General features: G+C 43.1%; 1 long non-coding RNA gene across 1 annotated transcript; it reads right to left on the bottom strand.

Moving 5' to 3' along the window:
* Positions 1-15196: 15196 nt before the first annotated feature.
* LOC138443247 (uncharacterized) lies at positions 15197-18794 on the bottom strand. Its single transcript, XR_011258041.1, has 2 exons — positions 18676-18794; positions 15197-17092 (listed from the first exon to the last, which is right to left on the bottom strand). It is a non-coding gene; the product is annotated as an uncharacterized lncRNA (long non-coding RNA).
* Positions 18795-19087: the final 293 nt, after the last annotated feature.

Genomic DNA, 19087 nt, shown 5'->3' with positions numbered 1-19087 from the left:
ACCAGAGAACAAATTGTCAACATCTGCTGGATCATGGAAAAGGCAAGAGAGTTCTAGAAAAACATCTATTTCTGCTCTATTGACTATGCCAAAGCCTTTGACTGTGTGGATCACAATAAACTGTGGAAAATTCTGAAAGAGATGGGAATACCAGACCACCTGACCTGCCTCTTGAGAAACCTATATGCAGGTCAGGAAGCAACAGTTCGAACTGGACATGAAACAATAGACTGGTTCTAAATAGGAAAAGGAGTATGTCAAGGCTACATATTGTCACACTGTTTATTTAACTTATATGCAGAGTACATCATGAGAAACGCTGGGCTGGAGGAAGCACAAGCTGGAATCAAGATTGCTGGGCGAAATCTCAATAACCTCAGATATGCAGATGACACCACCTTTATGGCAGACAGTGAAGAGGAACTAAAAAGCCTCTTGATGAAAGTGAAAGTGGAGAGTGAAAACATTGGCTTAAAGCTCAACATTCAGAAAATGAAGATCATGGCATCTGGTCCCATCACTTCATGGGAAATGGATGGGGAAACCGTGGAAACAGTGGCTGACTTTATTTTTTGGGGCTCCAAAATCACTGCAGATGGTGACTGCAGCCATGAAATTAAAAGACGCTTACTCCTTGGAAGAAGAGTTATGACCAACCTAGATAGCATATTCAAAAGCAGAGACACTAATTTGCCAACAAAGGTCCATCTAGTCAAGGCTATTGTTTTCCCAGTGGTCATGTATGGATGTGAGAGTTGGACTGTGAAGAAAGCTGAGCGCCGAAGAATTGGTGCTTTTGAACTGTGGTGTTGGAGAAGATTCTTGAAAGTCTCTTGGACTGCAAGGAGATCCAACCAGTCCATTCTGAAGGAGATCAGCTCTGGGATTTCTTTGGAGGGAATAATGCTGAAGCTGAAACTCCAGTACTTTGGCCAACTCATGCGAAGTGTTGACTCACTGGAAAAGACTCTGATGCTGGGAGGGATTGGGGGCAGGAGGAGAAGGGGATGACAGAGGATGAGATGGCTGGATGGCATCACTGACTCGATGGACGTGAGTCTGAGTGAACTCTGGGAGTTGGTGATGGACAGGGAAGCCTGGCGTGCTGCGATTCATGGGGTTGCAAAGAGTTGGACATGACTGAGCAACTGAACTGAACTGACACGGACATTTAAATGAGTTAGCAAGTCCTCCAACACATAGGAAGTTCTGGCTAAATGTCAGAGCTTGTTATCAACTGTTATCATTATCAGTATTATTATTACTACTATTTTCCTGGAAAAGAAATATTTTCAGGGTAAGAGTAGGGTTAACATTGACTGAGGAACATACAGCTGAGTCTAGGGTTAGGGGTGCTTCTCAGGGACCATGAAATCTGTTCAAGTTTGCACATTTATGTTTGGGAGCCATATGAATTTTTCACCTCCTAAGTTTTCAAGCAGCATGGATTCTGATATCTTGATGTTTTTCCCTGTGGCCTGGGTTATAGACAAATAATTCAGGGGGAGAAAAAAGAATCTTTCTTAACATAAAACACTGGAGAGAGACTAGAAAAATCAAGAGAGAACTGGGAAGAGACCAGAAGACTGACTTCCCAGCTGATACTGAAGCAAAAAAAAAACACCAAAAACGATCATTGGTCTATTGACTCCTGAGAGGCATGCTTTCCACAATTCTGATTTTAGATATTCTGTCCCTTACTTCAAGAAATACAATCAAAGGTTCTAATATTTACATTAGAAAACATGACCCTCGCACATCTCCTTAAACACCAGGAAGCTTCCAAAGGACGCATGATTTCTTCTGTTCAACAATGCATTGTAAATCTTACACACCCAAATCTTTTGAAGTTTCCTGTCACCAAAAGGAGGAGAGAAGCAGTATTCAATGGCGCACAAGTTGTTGAAAATGCATTTCAACCAGAGGATGCCATTGCCGCCGTGGCTTCATGCCTCAAGCTCACACACAGGGCTTCTGCTGTTTGGGGTGCCAGAAACCCTGCTAGGGATCCAAGTTTTCAAGGCTAATGAAGATGATTTAGATGTGATGTCTGAAAAAACCATGTGGCATAAAGCCTTTCCTGTATGAAATCCTGGCACAGCTGCTCAGTAAAATGTGAGTGGGTGGGGATGAGGGGGTGTGAGAAGGCACGATGCCATCAGGCAGAGCTGGCCATAAAGAAGGAGTCTGAGAGTCCGACTCCCTTTTTTGCCTTAATTTTATCAATCTCATCTTTTTTTTTTAAAGCTCTATTTTAAAAACTTGGCAATTCATACAATAAAGCATGCCTCTATGCCGAAGTAGTAATATTTACTTTTAAAATGTGGAATTTAAGATAACAGTATTCACAAGAGACCATAATTAATGGAACAAATGGCTGTTGATCACCTAGTTAATCAAATAAACTTGAACCTTGGGAGAAAAATTGGTAGACTGTGATCCAATCATTCCTTCTTTTCATGAAGTACCAAAAAAACCTGAATAATTCCTGGGGAACATTTGAGAGCATACATATTCATTGGTCATGAGTTTAATGTAAATATTTATCAGCCATGAGGAACCCAGAATCTACCAAAAGAAAAAAATGTATAGCCTTTTACCTTACAATCTTTGCTCTTAAACCTAACCTTTCAAACTCCCTCGAGACAGGCAAGCCCGCTACAATCTCCAGTGCCTCACTAAGCCTGGTGGTCTGAGGGCCTGACCTCAGCGGTGAGCTCCTCATGCTTAACGATTTCTTTCAGCTTCTTTTTGCAGAGGGAGCACGCCAAGGCTCTGAGGTAACAAGAAGCATGACTGTATCCCCATCAGGTTGATGTTTAAGGTTAAGGCAGCAATTGTAAAACATGCTGTATTTTCCTGATGGTTATATTAATGCTCTTTTCAAAGTTAAAACAGTGATATGGGCTGATATAAACTTTTGGAAACTTGATGCATTTTCAGGAAAGCCTGTAAGGACATGTTCAGAGTAGGAAGAGCGTTGCTACCTTTAGTATTCACTAAGAGGACCTGGTAGTGAGAACCCCATGTCTTAGCCCATCCTGTCAACAGCAAGGGCTGAGCACTGGATGGCATGGGAGCAAAACATGCCCTATTCTAAGGAGACTTCAGACACAGGAGAGTTCATACTCGGAATTGTTGTTGTTCAGTTGCCCAGTCATGTCCAACTCTTTGCAACCCCATGGACTGCAGCACGCCAGGCCTCCATATCCCTCACCATCTCCCGAACTTTGCCCAAGTTCATACCCATTGCATGGTGATGCCATCTAGCCATCTCATCTTCTGACTCCCTCTTCTTCTTCTGCCCTCAATCTTTCCCAGCATCAGGGACTTTTCCAATGAGTTGGCTGTTTGCATGAGAAGACCAAAATACTGGCACCTCAGCATCAGTCCTTCCAATGAGTATTCGGGTTTGATTTCCCTTGAGGTTGACTGGTTTGATCTTCTTGCTGTCCAAGAGACTTTCAGAAATTCTTCTCCAGCACCACAGTTTGAAGGCATCAATTCTTTGGCATTCTGCCTTCTTTATGGTCCAGCTCTTACAACCATACATGACCACTGGGAGTATCATCGCCTTGACTGTATGGACCTTTGTCTGCATACTTGGAGTTAGGACCATAATTTCCCTGCATATTACTGCATATTAGTGATTTTCTATAAAGGGTCACTTTCTAGATTTTTTTTAAATCTAAGTTTATACGAAGTGCTTTATTATGCATGAAGCATTACATATGCATTTTAGTTTTTCTTCCTCATAAAACTCCTATTGGTCAGTTTTACTATTGTCTTTATATTATAGATGAGAAAATGAGGCATAGAGAGGTTAAGTAGATTTTCCAAAGTCACACAGCAATAAATGACAACAGTGAGAATCAAAGATAGCGATGTCCATGCTCCTCTGAGACTCTTTTTCAGGGTCTAATTTACAAAGAACTTTCTCACATGTAATCCCAGGTAAACATGGAAACAGTCCTGTACATTAAACATTATTGTCCTCATCTTGAAACTAGTAAGGTTATAACATATTTAGGTCCATTAGCTTTTTAAGTAAATCATTTTAAAATGCCAAACAGTTGCATGACCATTAAAAACTCTTAAATATAGTATTTTTCATATAGTATATTTTAAATATTCATCACCTAAGAAAATGTTAATGTTCAATTTTAACATGAAATTTTGCCAACTGCCTTTCTGAATAAGTTGCCAGATTTAACAAATAAAAATACAGAATGCCTAGTTAAATTTGAATTTTGGATAAACAGCAAACGATTTGCATGGGGCATACTTGTACTAAAAAAGTATTCATTATTTATTTGAAATTCAAATTTAATTGGGCATCCTGAATTTTATCTGGCAATCCTTTTTCTGTGAAGACATATTTAGTGTGCCATAAATAAGGAAATTTTAAGCCAATTGAAAAAGATTAAAAAACTATTCTTTTGTCTTCAGCAACATTTAAGGATATTATCTGTATTAAGGATATTACCTGCCTACCTACTATACAATTGTGTGGTCTGGTTTCTGTCCTCCAGAAGTTTACATTCCAAATAGTCATTACAATGTAAAAATAGTAGTGTCAATGACTCTTTCATATGAATTTAGTTCTAGCTACTAAAAATAATAGGAAGTGCCATTTGTATAGTTTTTGATGATTAGTACTAATTTAAGATTCACAAAATCTTATGAGGGCTGTGGGTATTCCCATTTCACAGTTAGATAAAAAGAGACTAAAATGTTATTTGTCTAAGGAAACAAAGGTAATAAGGAGCAGAACCGGGGTTTAAGTCTCTTGATTCCAGACTTGCTCATCTTTCCTCTACACTCCATAGGACCACGCTTCTCAGAGCAGTGGGCCAGCCATGGAGGGGAACAGAGGGAGGTGATGCCAGATAACCATGCGTGCCTGGTCTTTCCGGGTACTTTGATGATAATACCAGATCTGGTGCCCCAGATAGCAGTAGAGGGATATGGTTCTCCAAGAAGAGTCTTCAGGTTGGCCTCAAGCCCTGCAGACTCTGTTAATGGAGGTAGCAGGGCCAGTTCTGGTGAACAGCCTGGAAAGTAAATTTGTTGGGGCAAAAACTAAGTAATTCAGGAAAAGCTCAGGTCCTTTAGAGGTTATCTGACCTCCATCTAGGTCACATTTTTCTAAGTGGATATGATTGTTACCTTCATGTGTCAACTGGAGTGGGTCATAAGTTTCATAGATGCTTGGTCAAACATTATTCTGAGTGTTTCTGTGACAGTGATTTGGGATGTGTTTAATATTTAAATCAATAAACTTAGTGAAGCAAACTGCCCTTCTTAGTGTGTGGACCTCAAATCACGTGAAGGCCTGAATAGAAGGAAAGACTGATAGTCTCCAAATAGGAAAGGACTCCTCCTTCCTGACTGGCTTCAAGCTGGAAAATCCATTTTTTTCCTGCCTTTGCTGCTGCTGCTGCTAAGTCACGTCAGTCGTATCCAATTCTGTGCCACCCCATAGACGGCAGCCCACCGGTTTCCTGTCCCTGGGATTCTCCAGGCAAAAACACTGGAGTGGGTTGCCATTTCCTTCCCCTGCCTTTGCACCTCAAGTGAAACAGTGACTTTCTTGGATGTCAAGCCTGTTGGCCTTTGCACTGGAACCATACCAGTAGCTTTCCTGGAGCTCCAGCTTGCTAACTGAGGATCCGGGGACTTGTCAGCCTCCATAATCACATGAGCCAACTCCTTACAACAAATACATACATATGTATATATATATAAAGCAAAAGTGAAAGTCATTCAGTTGTGTCCAGCTCTTTGCAAACTCATGGACTGTAGCCCACCAGGCTCCTCTGTCAATTGAATTCTCCAGGCAAGAATACTAAAGTGGGTAGCCATTCCCTTCTCTAGGGGACCTTCTAAACCCTGGGGTTGAACCCAGATCCCCTGCATTACAGGCAGATTCTTTACGATCTGGGCCACCAAGGAAGCCCATGTATTTGTATGTGTGTGCATGTGTGTGTGTGCATGTGTGTGTGTGTGTGTGTGTGTGTGTATATATAATTCTATTTCTCTGGAGAACCATAACACAGTGGATGGATGTCCACATAATCTTCCTATGTGAATGTCCACCTTACCATCTCTACCTCTGACAAGGAAAGCAAATGGGTCTTCCCTTTCTCAAAACTGCAGGAAGACTTTATTCCATAGGAGCTCCCCCTGTCCTACCCAGACTGCAGTTAAAAAACCTGTTATTTCAGGATCATTCAAGGAGCCAGGTCAGAGATTTTTAAACATTAAATTTATATCAAATCTATTTTTTAAGCTTATAAAGAATGTCAGTATAAAAGTGGATAAAAGGGGGATTAACTGGAGTGAGGTTGGCAGCCCAGGGGCAGAGTGGGGTTGCCTGGAGTTCCTCTCCAGTACTGGTAGCTCCTTGCTCAGGGCCTCTGTAGGTTTTAATTCCATCATATGGAGCAGAACTTTATTCTACTTACTTTCTAATGTAACTTTTCTTCTTGAAAAAGAAACTTACTGTACAAGTTACATATGCTTACTGTAGAAGACACAAATGTGCCTTCATAACAAGATACACATTTTTCCTTCATAAAAGGAAAAATTACCCATTATCTAAAATTCTACTAATCAAAGGAAACTAATATTTTCCTGTTTCTGAATTGTTTGCATATATACACACATGCATATTCACACTATATTTGCATAATACACATAGACCAAAGCCCTTTTGAAATAATTCATTTCAGAACAACTAATCATATAGAATTATAATGCATCCTTTCATCAAGAAATGGTAGAGTAAAATTTATCTTGACTAAAAAACAATTTCATCTATTTCAGCTGACTTTCGATCATACAAACCAGAGCCTTTACATACAGATGAAGTCTATCTTCTTCCTAACAGTTAACTAGTAAGACTACAAATTCTGTAATGCTGAAAATATTTTCTTTCAGATTGTCTAGAGTCCTTAGTTCATTTCTCTGAGTATTTCTAATTTCAGTAAACCTTTATTCTTTAGGAGTGAATCAAATGTTTGAAAATAGATACCCAGAGAATAAGAAGAAGGAACAAGTTGGAGAGTGCAGATGGATAGCCCATTTGGGGTTGCAAACCCCAAGGTTTGCAAGGATGAATCTGTATTTTTTTTTAACTTTCTTTGAGGTCAATCATACAAAGAAGGATAAAAAAATTTTCACCTGGCAGCGTTTTTATACATATCACCTTCGAGGTACATTTTGGAAGAAGACTGAGGCCCTTCAATTTTCTTCAATTTTCCTCCTGGGCTACCTCTCCAATCTTTCTTCTCACGTGTTTTCAATCCTGATTCCCTAACAGCTCATCTGAGTTTCATGAGACCATGCTCTTGAATCCACTCATCTTCATCTGTAGAAAACATACTCCTATTCTGAGCCAGGGTCTCTCAAACATCAGTGTGCATCAGAAGCAGCTGGTGAGTTTGTTACAGCACAGTCAGTGGGGTCCAATCCCCCAAATGTCTGACTCAGTGGGTCAGGAATAGGAATGAAAATGTGCGTTTTCAACACATTCCTAGTGATACTGATCTGTGGCCCACACTTGGAGGACAACTGCTTTGCAGTGCTTCTTGGACTTTGCTGCATCTACCATCACCTGAGCATTTTGCTAACAGGAGAGCCTGATCCAGTCGTTCTGGGGTGGATCCCAAGGTTCTATCTTTCAAACAAGCTCCCACTTTGAGCAGTGTGGCTACATGGCTCAGCTCAGAATATTGTTTTTTTGTTTTTGTTTTTTTTTAAGAGGAAGAGGGCCACCCCCCTCCTCCATATCAGTGGTTGCCAAACTTGTCTGCGCGTTGGAATCACATAGCAATCTTCAAAATATACTGGTGCCTAAGTCTCATGTCAGATTATGGCTGGTCTGAGGTACAGCCTGGCCTTGGGAGTTTTAAAAGATCCTCGGGTGATTTTCAGGGGCTCCTCAGGTGGTACGTATGGCATCACTGACTCGATGGATGTGAGTTTGAGCAAGCTCCAGGAGTTCGTGATGGACAGGAAAGATTGGCATGCTGCATGCAGCCCATGGGGTTCAGAGTCAGACACGGCTGAGCCACTGAACTGAACAGGTGATTCTAATAATCCAAACAAGCTCAAGAGCCACGGTTCTAAATCCTCAAACTACCTGCCATCCTCCATTTTATTTTCACTACAGCTATTGGCAGCTTGTTGTGCTTTGTCTTCGCTTTCATCCAATCTGCCCTACTGCACTGAAATGGCAAGTCCATGTGCCCAAGGCACAGTGAGGCCAAACAATACCAAAGCATTAGAGTTTGAAACAGAGAAAGGTTTATTGAGGGCCATGCAAAGAGACAGGAGGTTCATGCCTGAAAAAGCCCCAAATCCCCCAAAGCTCTTAGCAAAACCCTTTCCTTGCAAAGTTTTGGGAGAGACCTGGTTAGTTGTTGCAAACTTCTTGGTGTCAGAGCCTTTGTTCTAGAGGTCAGGTCATGTTCAGGTAATGATGTTCCTGTTAAATCTCCAGCTAATGAATGTTATCCTCTGTCCTGACAAGAAAGGGTAAGGTCTGGAGGCACAGCTTTCCTCTCAGAGGTCCTGGTCCTGGCTAAAAGGAGGCAGGGCTCAGCTGGTGGCTTCCTCAAGGCCAGGTCCCAAGACCCTGCCCAGCTCTCATCGTTGACGGGGCCAGGCACCCAGGACTCAACTGGCCCTCAGGCTCCTGAGGCTGCCCATATGGTGGAGAACAGGACCCACCGGCTGCATCCCATGTGGACGGTGCTGCCATTAGGCCGCAGAGACAGAAATGGTGGGGGAGGTTCACTGTTGCCTCAAGGACTGGACCCTGCCCGCCAGTGGGCAGCTGTGGTGAGAGCTCTGGAGCCCTGCAGGACACAGCCCCCAGCCTGTTCTCTGGGCCCCCCAGCTCACAGGCTGGTCTGAGGCAGGGTGAACTGGAGGGTCCTGAGGAGAAGGCTGGTATCTGCCTCTTACCTCACTCTCCGCCTGATGACCACCACCGTTGGCTGAATGGAACCAGTAATGGTCGCTAGCTCATTGGCGGTTGTTTGTGGGAGGGCCCCAGTGTCAACCAATGGCTGAACAGAACCACTAACGGTCACTCAATGACAGCCACTTGGGGGAGGGGCCCACTAGCACTGATCAATGGCTGAACAGGACCACTAATATCCCTGGGTAATTAACCACCAATTTCCCAGTGATTGGAGGAGGTGGGGAGAAACGCTGCACAGCCATAGGCAGGGCTACGTTCTGTTACACTCCCAGCTCATTCACCCTCCTAAACGTAGGAGTGCAGTCTTCCCGTGTTTGACTCACACTGGTTCAGTCACTACGTCATGGCCGACTCTTTGCAACCCCGTGAAGTGCAGCATGGCAGTCTTCCCTGCCCTTCACTATCTCCTGGAGCTTGCTCAAACTCATGTGCATCGATTTGGTGATGCCATCCAACCATCTCATTATCTGTCACCCTCCCTCTTCTCCTGCCTTCAGTCTTTCCCATCATCAGGGTCTTTTCCAATGAGTCAGGTCTTTGCATCAGGTGGCCAAAGTATTGGAGCTTCAGCATCAGTCACACACTAGCAGTGAATAAATGTTTGTTGAATAAAAAAGTGACAAAAATACTATAAACAAAAACGAATTTGTAAAAAATATTACCCAAGTCGCCAGCCCCCACTAGAGTAGATCTTCCCCAAAGTATTTTATCTTCCCCCAAAGATAAATTGTCTGACTTTCTCATAATAGACTCACAGGGACTACTGCTCTTCACATCTTCAACTACGAACTCATTTACCCTGTGAATTCCAGCAAGAAACTTTTCTCATCCAGCTTTTATTTCACATAGTTGAGTTTTTCACTTGCTACTACAGACTTGCTAAGGCACCCAGCTCAACCCCAGGATCCAGGAACACACTACTACCTGCTTCTGGGATTATGAAAGAGCAGGAACGGAGCCCACCTCAAGTTTGTCCACTGACCTTCCCCCGCAGAGATCTCTGTCCTTCTGTATAGGCCCTGGAGCTTTTTACCCCAGTGCCAAAAGGTCCTTACTGGCAGCCAAATGTCACTGAAAAAAATGGAGTTCATTCTTTTTCCATCATACTTTTCCCTTTCAGACCCCTCAGTAACTGCAGGCGTAATCACTGAGTGTAGGCAGCTGAAGCCTGGATCTCAAGGTCCCGTGTGTCATGATTAATTGAAGGCGTCTGTGAGTTTGTTAAGTAAGTATGGTTTCTTAGGGTCCATCAGCTTTGTAATCACACCTGGAAAGGGCAAAACGTCTTCATTCCGTATTTTTTCTCAGAGAACTAGTAAGTCTTGTAGTCACTCTCTGTGCCAGTAGATATTACACGTGTTTCCAGGTCCTCAGGCTGCTTCCTGATTTTGGAACAGGTTTGTGTAAAGTCCTGACATTGCACTTACCGCTGAGAACAGTGCTGAGGCCCTGCAGCATCCCGAGTTAGCAGACAGCTGCTCGTATCAAAAAGCCAAATCCCCACCAGTTTAAACAAGTAGGATTTATCTTCCTAACCACCCCCCTTATCTAACAAGACATATGTCTAATGCTGCAACTCAAAGTGCCCTTAGCAGCGAGACTTCTTCTACTTTCTGCTCTACCCTCCTTAATAAGAAAACATTATCATCTCCTTGCTACGAGATGGCTGCTGAAGCTGTGGGTTTCACATCCTTAATTCTAGGCAGCAAGAATAAGGAGGAGGGAAGCATCACCCCTTCCAGAATTTCCAAGAAACTCTGAGCTGGTGTCACAAGGCTATATTCAGCTGCAAAAGAGTCAGGTAAAGAGTATTTTCAGTTGGGCATGGGGCCAACCTATCCATTTAGGTACAGTGCCTAGAGCTCATCATATTAATACTTTTAGGATCTTCCAAAAATGTCATTTTACTTTCTTTTAAAATCAGAAGGGAAAAAGACTATACTGAATATGAATATACAGCAATGAATCTAGTCTGAATTGTGTTTGTCTTTATACCAATGAAGTTGTGAAATTCAATTTTACTTTTAAATAGAGTAGGGGTCCGCAAAGGCCAAAGCATCTAAGGATGATGAGAATCATAACACAGCCATGATTGGGATGATCGCATTGGATTCCAAACTGGAATGCTGCCACATTAGCAGGCTACTGTCTTTTTTCCCTCACCCAGAAAGCAGATTTCATAAGACTATGAGCTTTACAAAATTAATACACATAAATAATAACATCATTCTCACCAGAGAGATATTGCCCACTACAAGCACTGACTAGTGATTATCAGTTTTTCTGAATGGTATATAAGCAATTTTTCTTTCAAAATAAGATGCTATTGTGCAATGCTACATTTCTTGACCTCATTTTCTAAACCAAGAAATTTTAATAGCTTCACCCTTTGGCTGCCCATGGTTTATCATTGCCCAATCTGCTAATTCCTTTCCTTGGTGTTTTGCCAGTAAGTTGGGGATTACTTAGACTAGTGACTGCTGTGGAGTATGTGCTTTCTAGTTACCTGACTACCTGCACAGCCTATCACCTTGGCCCTAAAAGACCATTAAAGGAGGAGTTGTTTTTAGCAATTACTGTATTTTCATTTGTGGTTAGAAAAGAGAGGGCTTTTCTCTTCTCCACAAACATTTGGCCACCAATTGCCAAGAGTATCACTTGTGAGTCATTTGGAAGAGCTGTTGGCCCTTAATTGTTTCCAGATGACATTTGAAATGGATGATGTAGTGGAATTCATTTCCTATTCTCAGAGGACCAAGAATAAGCTTAGCACCTCAAAGCATTCTACTTGAAACCTTTTACAGAGAGCATGTGCCCCATACAGCCCATGTACAGGGTATTTGTCCCTAAAGAGGTGGCTTCTGTTGACAGTACTAATGCAGACTCCTTGAAGCAGAGACAGCCGATCGTTCAGGCTTCTATCACGAGGCTTGGTCCTCTCATGGCGGTGCAGCGGCCCTAGCAGCCTCTTTAGCCTCTCACTGAATCTTAATCCAGATTAATTAAATTGACCACCTTAGAACCATTTTCTGTTTCCAAAATCAATTCAGGATAATAGGTTTTTCCTGGAGAAAAAAACAAACTATCATTAGGTATGATCCTGGCTAAGAGGAATGCCAGTATCCATATAAGAAATATACGGTCAGCATCATGTTCTCTTAGACAAAAGGAGAGCCCTGGAATCAGCTCAGGAAGGAAAAGTAAAGAGAGTATCGGTTAAAAAAGAAAACAACTCTTTCTGAGAGGTGAGGTTAATGGGTAAATTGTTTCACTTTCTAAAGTTTCTTCACCTAAAAAATGAAGGTAGCATTGCCTGTGTGTGTGCTTGGTTGCTGAGTTGTGTCCAACTCTTTGCGACCCCATGGACTGCATGTAGCCTGCCGAGCTCCTCTGTCCATGGGGATCCTCCAGGCAAGAATACTGGAGTGGGTCGCCATGCCCTCCTCCAGGGGAACTTCCCAACCCAGGTCACCTGCATTGCAGGTGGATTCTTTACAGTCTGAGCCACCAGGGAAGTCTACTTCAGAATAAATTGTGATGAAGACCAATCAACATAATTTTTGTAAAGCAATAGATGGTGTCCATATCTTTATTGGGCTTCCCTGATAGCTCAGTTGGTAAAGAATCCACCTGTAACGCAGGAGATCCTGGTTCGATTCCTGGGTCGGGAAGATCTGACGGAGAAGGGATAGGCTACCCACTCCAGTATTCTTGGGCTTCCCTTGTGGCTCAGCTGGTAAACTGCCTGCAATACGGGAGACCTGCGTTCGATCCCTGGCTTGGGAAGATCCCCTGGAGAAGGGAACGGCTACCCACTCCAGTATTCTGGCCTGGAGAGTTCCATGGACTGTATAGTCCATGGGGTCACAAAGAGCGGCCTCTTTAGCCACAGACTGAGCAACTTTCACTTATATCTTTACTGCTTTTATAGATGCTGCTGTCATTATTTTTACAGTGAAGTGGAATTACCAGTCTAGCTTAGGAGGCCTATTTTATGACTGTAATCATTATGGTAGGGGTGCTGCAAGATTATAATTGGGAAAGAAGAATATGAGAAAAGCATATACTTTTGAGTGACGTCTCTCCTTATCCCTAAACATTCTTCTTTCATGGGGGAACATTTCTTATTTGTTTGCAGCCACCATGAAGAAACCCTCTGGGAAAGCAATACTCTAAGGCATGATTCTTTCACCCTCTGCTAAACCCAGGAATGGAGTCTCTTACACATCACAGACATTTTGTGATTTTTTTTTAAGATTCATTTTGAATTAATGAATCTCATATACTGTCTCCTATCTAATTACTCCTATGTGCCAGAATTTGGGAAATGAAGCACAGACTCATGCAGTTGCCTTGCTGTGGGGGTGGGGGTGTCACACCCTGGGAGTGGGTGTGAGGCTGTCCTCTAAAGCGTGGGATTTTCCTCTGTCGACCATACACCCAGGGAGAAAATAAATCATGCTTTGATCCCACGTTTATAAAGAAGAACTATTCCCTTTCCTTTGGGATTGAGCTGAGGTCTCCATTCTGGCTAAAGGAGAATAAGCTCAGTCATGTGCATAGAGGTCAGAGGATCCCTTCGTGACAAGGTAGAGGGAGCTCAGGACCAAGATGCCTAGGGAAGCCCCGAGGATGAGATTCCAGAAGACATCCTGTCTAGAAACCAGTTTTAAATTTTCTCTCTTTCGCATCATCATTGCCTCCTCTTACATCTAATATCTCAATCAGCCTTTGTTAAACATTGACACAGACTCCCTGATACTTGGAGGAACTATTCATGCCCATTTTGGAGCCTAAGAAAATAGAGGTGGCTCAGATGGTAAAGAATCTGCCTGCAATGCGGCAGACCTGAGTTTGATCCCTGGGTTGGGAAGATCCCCTGGAGAAGAGAAAGGCTACCCTCTCCAGTATTCTTGCCTAGAGAATTCCATAGACAGAGGAGCCCGGTGGGCTACAGTCTGTAGGGTCGTAAAGAGTCAGACATGACTGAGCAAATTTCACTTCACAAGTTACAAGGTAGCAAAAGATGAATGATTAGTAAATAAGGAATATCAGTCAGAGCAAGAAAACCAGCTGAAGGGTACTGCTGCTGCTACTGCTAAGTTGCTTCAGTCGTGTCCAACTCTGTGCGACCCCATAGACGGCAGCCCACCAGGCTCCGCCATCCCTGGGATTCTCCAGGCAAGAACACTGGAGTGGGTTGCCATTTCCTTCTCCAACGCATGAAAGTGAAAAGTGAAAGTGAAGTCGCTCAGTCATATCTGACTCTTCGCGACCTCATGGACTGCAGCCTACCAGGCTCCTCCGTCCATGGGATTTTCCAGGCAAGAGTACTGGAGTGGGGTACCATTGCCTTCTCCGTCTGAAGGGTACAGGGGAGACCAATTCATTTAACAGAAAAGAAAAATCATTTCTAAGCAAATTCTCAAAATTCACCAGGGTGGTGAGGGGTAGAGAATATGAGAACACTAGATCTCCACAAGGCACAGGATGGGATTTCAGACCATCATTATATAGATATACATATATATGTGTGTATATATATATATGTATGTATGTATATATATATGTATGCGCCTGTGTGTGTGTGTATATATATATATGTATGTATGTATATATATATGTATGCGCCTGTGTGTGTATGTGTGTATATATATATGAGGGGGGAGGGGGTTGTTTGTTTTCTGTCATTGTTGTTTGAATTAAAAGGAAAAATTACCTAAAAAGCTAGAGAGTTTGCCAACACTGGAGCTGTCTTCATTTGCTAGAACCACCATAAAATAATACTACAGACTGCATGATTTAAACAAAATGCATTTTTCTCCCAGTCTGGAGGCCAGAAGTCTGAAGTCAAGGTGTCAGCAGGACTGGTTTCTCTTGCGGCCTCTTTGCTTGCAGACGGCCACCTGCAGACCTTCCTGTGAAGACCTTTTCACGTGGCTCTCTGTGCTCACACATCCCTGGTGTCTCTCCAGCCTCTTGTAAGGACACCAGTCATGTAAGCCCCATGAGGAAACCCTAATAACCTCACAATCACCTCTTTAAAATTATCTCCAAATACAGTTGTATTATGAGGTCCTGGAGCCTAGGGCTTCACCTTATGAATTTGGGAGGAACACAATTCAGGGGTTAATATAGATATCAAAATGCCTGAAGTCTCGAAAAATAAAAGAGGGAGATACAGGTGACATCACCATCAGGGTAACAGCCTTTCTCCTCTTTATTCTGATCCTCTGTCTTGTCTGCAGACGCCTCATTGGTTTTCAATGACTGTCTTTCTGAAAATCCTAGGCTGTCTCCTTGATGCTAGCTTCCTTGAAGATTTCCATAGAGAGGCTTCAATTAGGGTTCGGTGGAATGGTGTGGTGGGAAGGACTGCAGGGTGAAAATCAGAAAATGAAGGAAGCCTCTGGTAGGCCCAGCAGGAAGAACATGGCTGAGAGATGACTGGTTTGCTGCACAGCAATCTGCTTTCTGCACTTGACTTCCCAACTGCCTCTGGGACATCAACCACTCATCCAAACACACTCAAGGCAAAGCACTCCAACATCACTGATCATCTCTCTGGCAGCTTTCCAGTGCTTCATTCTTTGTGTTAATAGTGGCCGAGAAAATTACACAAAGTATCCAGGATTTTACATCATTTCAGTTCACTTTAGTCACTCATTCGTGTCCAACTCATTGCGACCCCATGTACTGCAGCACGCCAGGCCTCCCTGTCCATCACCAACACCCAGAGTTTACTCAAACTCATGTCCATTGAGTCGGTGATGCCATCCAACCATCTCATCCTCTGTCGTCCCCTTCTCCTCCCGCCCTCAATCTTTCCCAGCATTAGGGTCTTTTCCAGTGAGTTAGTTCTTTGCATCAGGTAGCCAAAGTATTGGAGTTTCAGCTTCAACATCAGTCCTTTCAATGAATATTCAGGACTGATTTCCTTTAGGATAGACATGTTGGATCTCCTTGCAGTCCAAGGGACTCTCAAGAATCTTCTCCAACACCACAGTTCAAAAGCATCAGTTCTTCGGTGCTCAGCTTTCTTTATAGTCCAACTCTCGCACCCATACATGACTACTGGAAAAACCATAGCCTTGACTAGATAGACCTTTGTTGGCAAAATCATGTCTCTGCTTTTTAAAATGCTGTCTAGGTTGGTCATAACTTTTCTTCCAAGGAGTAAGCATCTTAATTTCATGGCTGCGATCACCATCTACAGTGATTTTAGAGCCCCCTAAAATAAAGTCAGCCACTGTTTCCACTGTTACCCCATCTATTTGCCATGAAGTGATGGGACTGGATGCCGTGATCTTTGTTTTCTGAATATTGAGCTTTAGGCCAACTTTTTCACTCTCCTCTTTCACTTTCATCAAGAGGCTCTTTAGTTCTTCACTTTCAGCCATAAGGGTGGTGTCATCTTCATATCTGAGGTTATTGATATTTCTCCTGGCAATCTTGATTCCAGCTTGTGCTTCCTCCAGCCCAGCGCTTCTCATGATGTACTCTGCATGTAAATTAAATAAGTAGGGTGATAATATACAGCCTTGACATACTCCTTTTCTTATTTGGGATCAGTCTGTTGTTCCATGTCCAGTTCTAACTGTTGCTTCCTGACCTGCATACAGGTTTCTCAAGAGGCAGTCAGGTGGTCTGGTATTCCCATTTCTTTCAGAATTTTCCATGTCAGAATGTTGACATACTATTTCCTTTACCATCTACTTCAAAGTCCCTCAGAGTTCTCTGAATTTTATTTTCAAGAACAAATATTCTTGGCATAAGCATAAAGGATGCCCATGCAGTTATTTTTAATGGCAGCAGAAAGCAAGTTCTGGATGTTCAGGTCAGAAGCAAGCTGTCTTTTAGCAATGAACAATTAATGGCTATGTAGTAATACTGTTGGTTGGCACAGGCTTATTTCTTCAATTCACTGATACATAACGACCACCACAATGTATTAAAAAATGATCTTGTTTGTATTGTGTGATGTCCCTTTGCTCTTGTTCTTACGCTACAACTTGCCTGGCGTTGCCCCAGGTTCACCTTCAGTTTCATTGATTGAAGATAACATCTAAGGAGACCAATTTGATTCACCAAAGCATAAAGCTAGATGGGACCAAAAGAAATGGTTCAGTTAAATCTGCCAGGAAAATTCCAGCGCGACAAAACCATCAACAATTTCCAGGGTAGAAAGGCAGTGTTTGTGGTATATTTCACTGTCCGAAGGACTTTCCTGTATCAAGTCACTCCCCTGTTGTAGCGTCTGAATTTGAATGAACTCTATATTACCGAATCCTCTGCCCCATATCTAGTCTAAGAAAGAGGCCTGATATTCCAACAATTTGCAAGCAAATACACAGACTGAATTCTGAATGGTGAGCCTGGATTCCCCTTGAAATTTTGATTTCCAGTGTTAGTCACAGCTCCAGCTGGAAGACTGCTTAGCCTACAGCTGATTCAGGAATTCTTGCCTAATGGTTGATGACTTGTATGGTGAGTCCCTTGAAATCTGAAACTTAATGCTGATCAAAATGCAGATTTCCAGGGGGAATGCTCTGCAACTGTTTGAAGCCCAGTTATTTTTCTCATGATATGCTAGAATTTGGCTGGTCACTTATTTTGCACTACTTAATACGACTGTGCTGTACTTCCGCATGGACGAGCACAGCACAGAGTGCCCTCATCCCTCAGTCTCCAGCAAGGACCCATGTCTTCAAGAAGACCATTCACCCAACAGTGCCCTCTGCCTCTCAGCAGCAACTTAGCAGCATAACTCAGGTTCCCTGATTTCTAGCTCAGGGTTCTTGATACTATATGAAGTGGCTCACAAGGGTTACTTCAATGTCCCACCCAACCCACAGGGCCACTCAAGCCTCCAGACTACACAAGTCAGCTGTCTGCATGCCACACCAAATAAGGTCTGAGGATATGAGCTTTGCAGCCAAAAAACCTGAAGCTACTTGCTACTCTTCATTCCCTGCTTCAAAAATTGTCCATTCCCCTCACCAGCCAGCCCCTGGAGCACCTAAGGGGACATGATGTGGCTTTGCATGCTCATTCTATAGGGAACAAAGGAATACAGACTACAGCTCCTATTACTAGCCTCCTCAAATCCCTTCAGTGTTTCCCTGCAGAAGGTTACAACCCTTCGCTTGTTATCAGAGGCATCCTTTAGCATGCCCTGAACCTCCCAGCTTCCTCCCCACCCAGCAGCTCCTTACCCTGCCCCTTCTTGTCAGTGATGGATTCTTGCTCTTTGCTATCCCATTCCCCTTGGTGAGCGTCCCTCCCACCCTTCACTTAACTCGAGCTGAGCCGCCAGACGCATATTACTTTTCCTAGGCCTTCCCACGGAGGATCGCCTCCACGCCCTCTCTAAGGTCGTGAAAGCACTCCCTGCTCACAGAGCGTGTCAGGTCAGGTATTGTTTTCTGTGCCTCCCAGGCTCTCCTTCCTTAGTGGCGCCCATGCTTTTTAGTATCTATCGGACACACCTGATACTTTCTCGCCTCTGTGCCTTTTGCCCATGCTGCTGTCTTGCTGAGAATTCCATTTCTCATTTCTATCAGAATCCTAGCTATACATCAAAGTCAGCTGAAATACTGTCTTCCATTTAACTGTCCCTAAGCCTCTGCATTCTAGCGCTGTGGTGACCAATTACCCCAAACTAAAAGGACACCAATTCATACCTTTATAATCCTGGAAGGCAGAAGTCTGAAATGGCTCTCCCTGGACAACCATTGAACGATTGGCAGGTCTGTGTTCCTTCTGCAAGTTCTAGAGGCGGTTTCCTTGGCTTTCCCAGCTTCTGGAAGCCACCCACATTCTTTCCATCTTCAAAGGCAGCAGGCGTGTGTCTTTAAATCTCTCTCAGCTTCCGTCATTACACCACTCCTTGCTGTCCCTCTGGTCTGCCTCTTATAAGAATTCTGTGATCACTCTGGGTTCCTATAAATAGTCCCAGAAACCTCATCTCAAGATCTTTAATCATGTCTGCAAAGTCCTTTATACCATGTAAAGTGACATTTTCACAGGTTCTGGAGATTTCCTTAAAAGAGAATCTATCTTTTTCATTTCTATAACCTTATACCATTGTGTTTG

This window comes from Ovis canadensis, chromosome 7 (genome assembly GCF_042477335.2).
Source record: "Ovis canadensis isolate MfBH-ARS-UI-01 breed Bighorn chromosome 7, ARS-UI_OviCan_v2, whole genome shotgun sequence".
NCBI classification, from domain to species: domain Eukaryota; kingdom Metazoa; phylum Chordata; class Mammalia; order Artiodactyla; family Bovidae; genus Ovis; species Ovis canadensis.
This window is presented reverse-complemented; position numbering and strand designations above follow the sequence as displayed.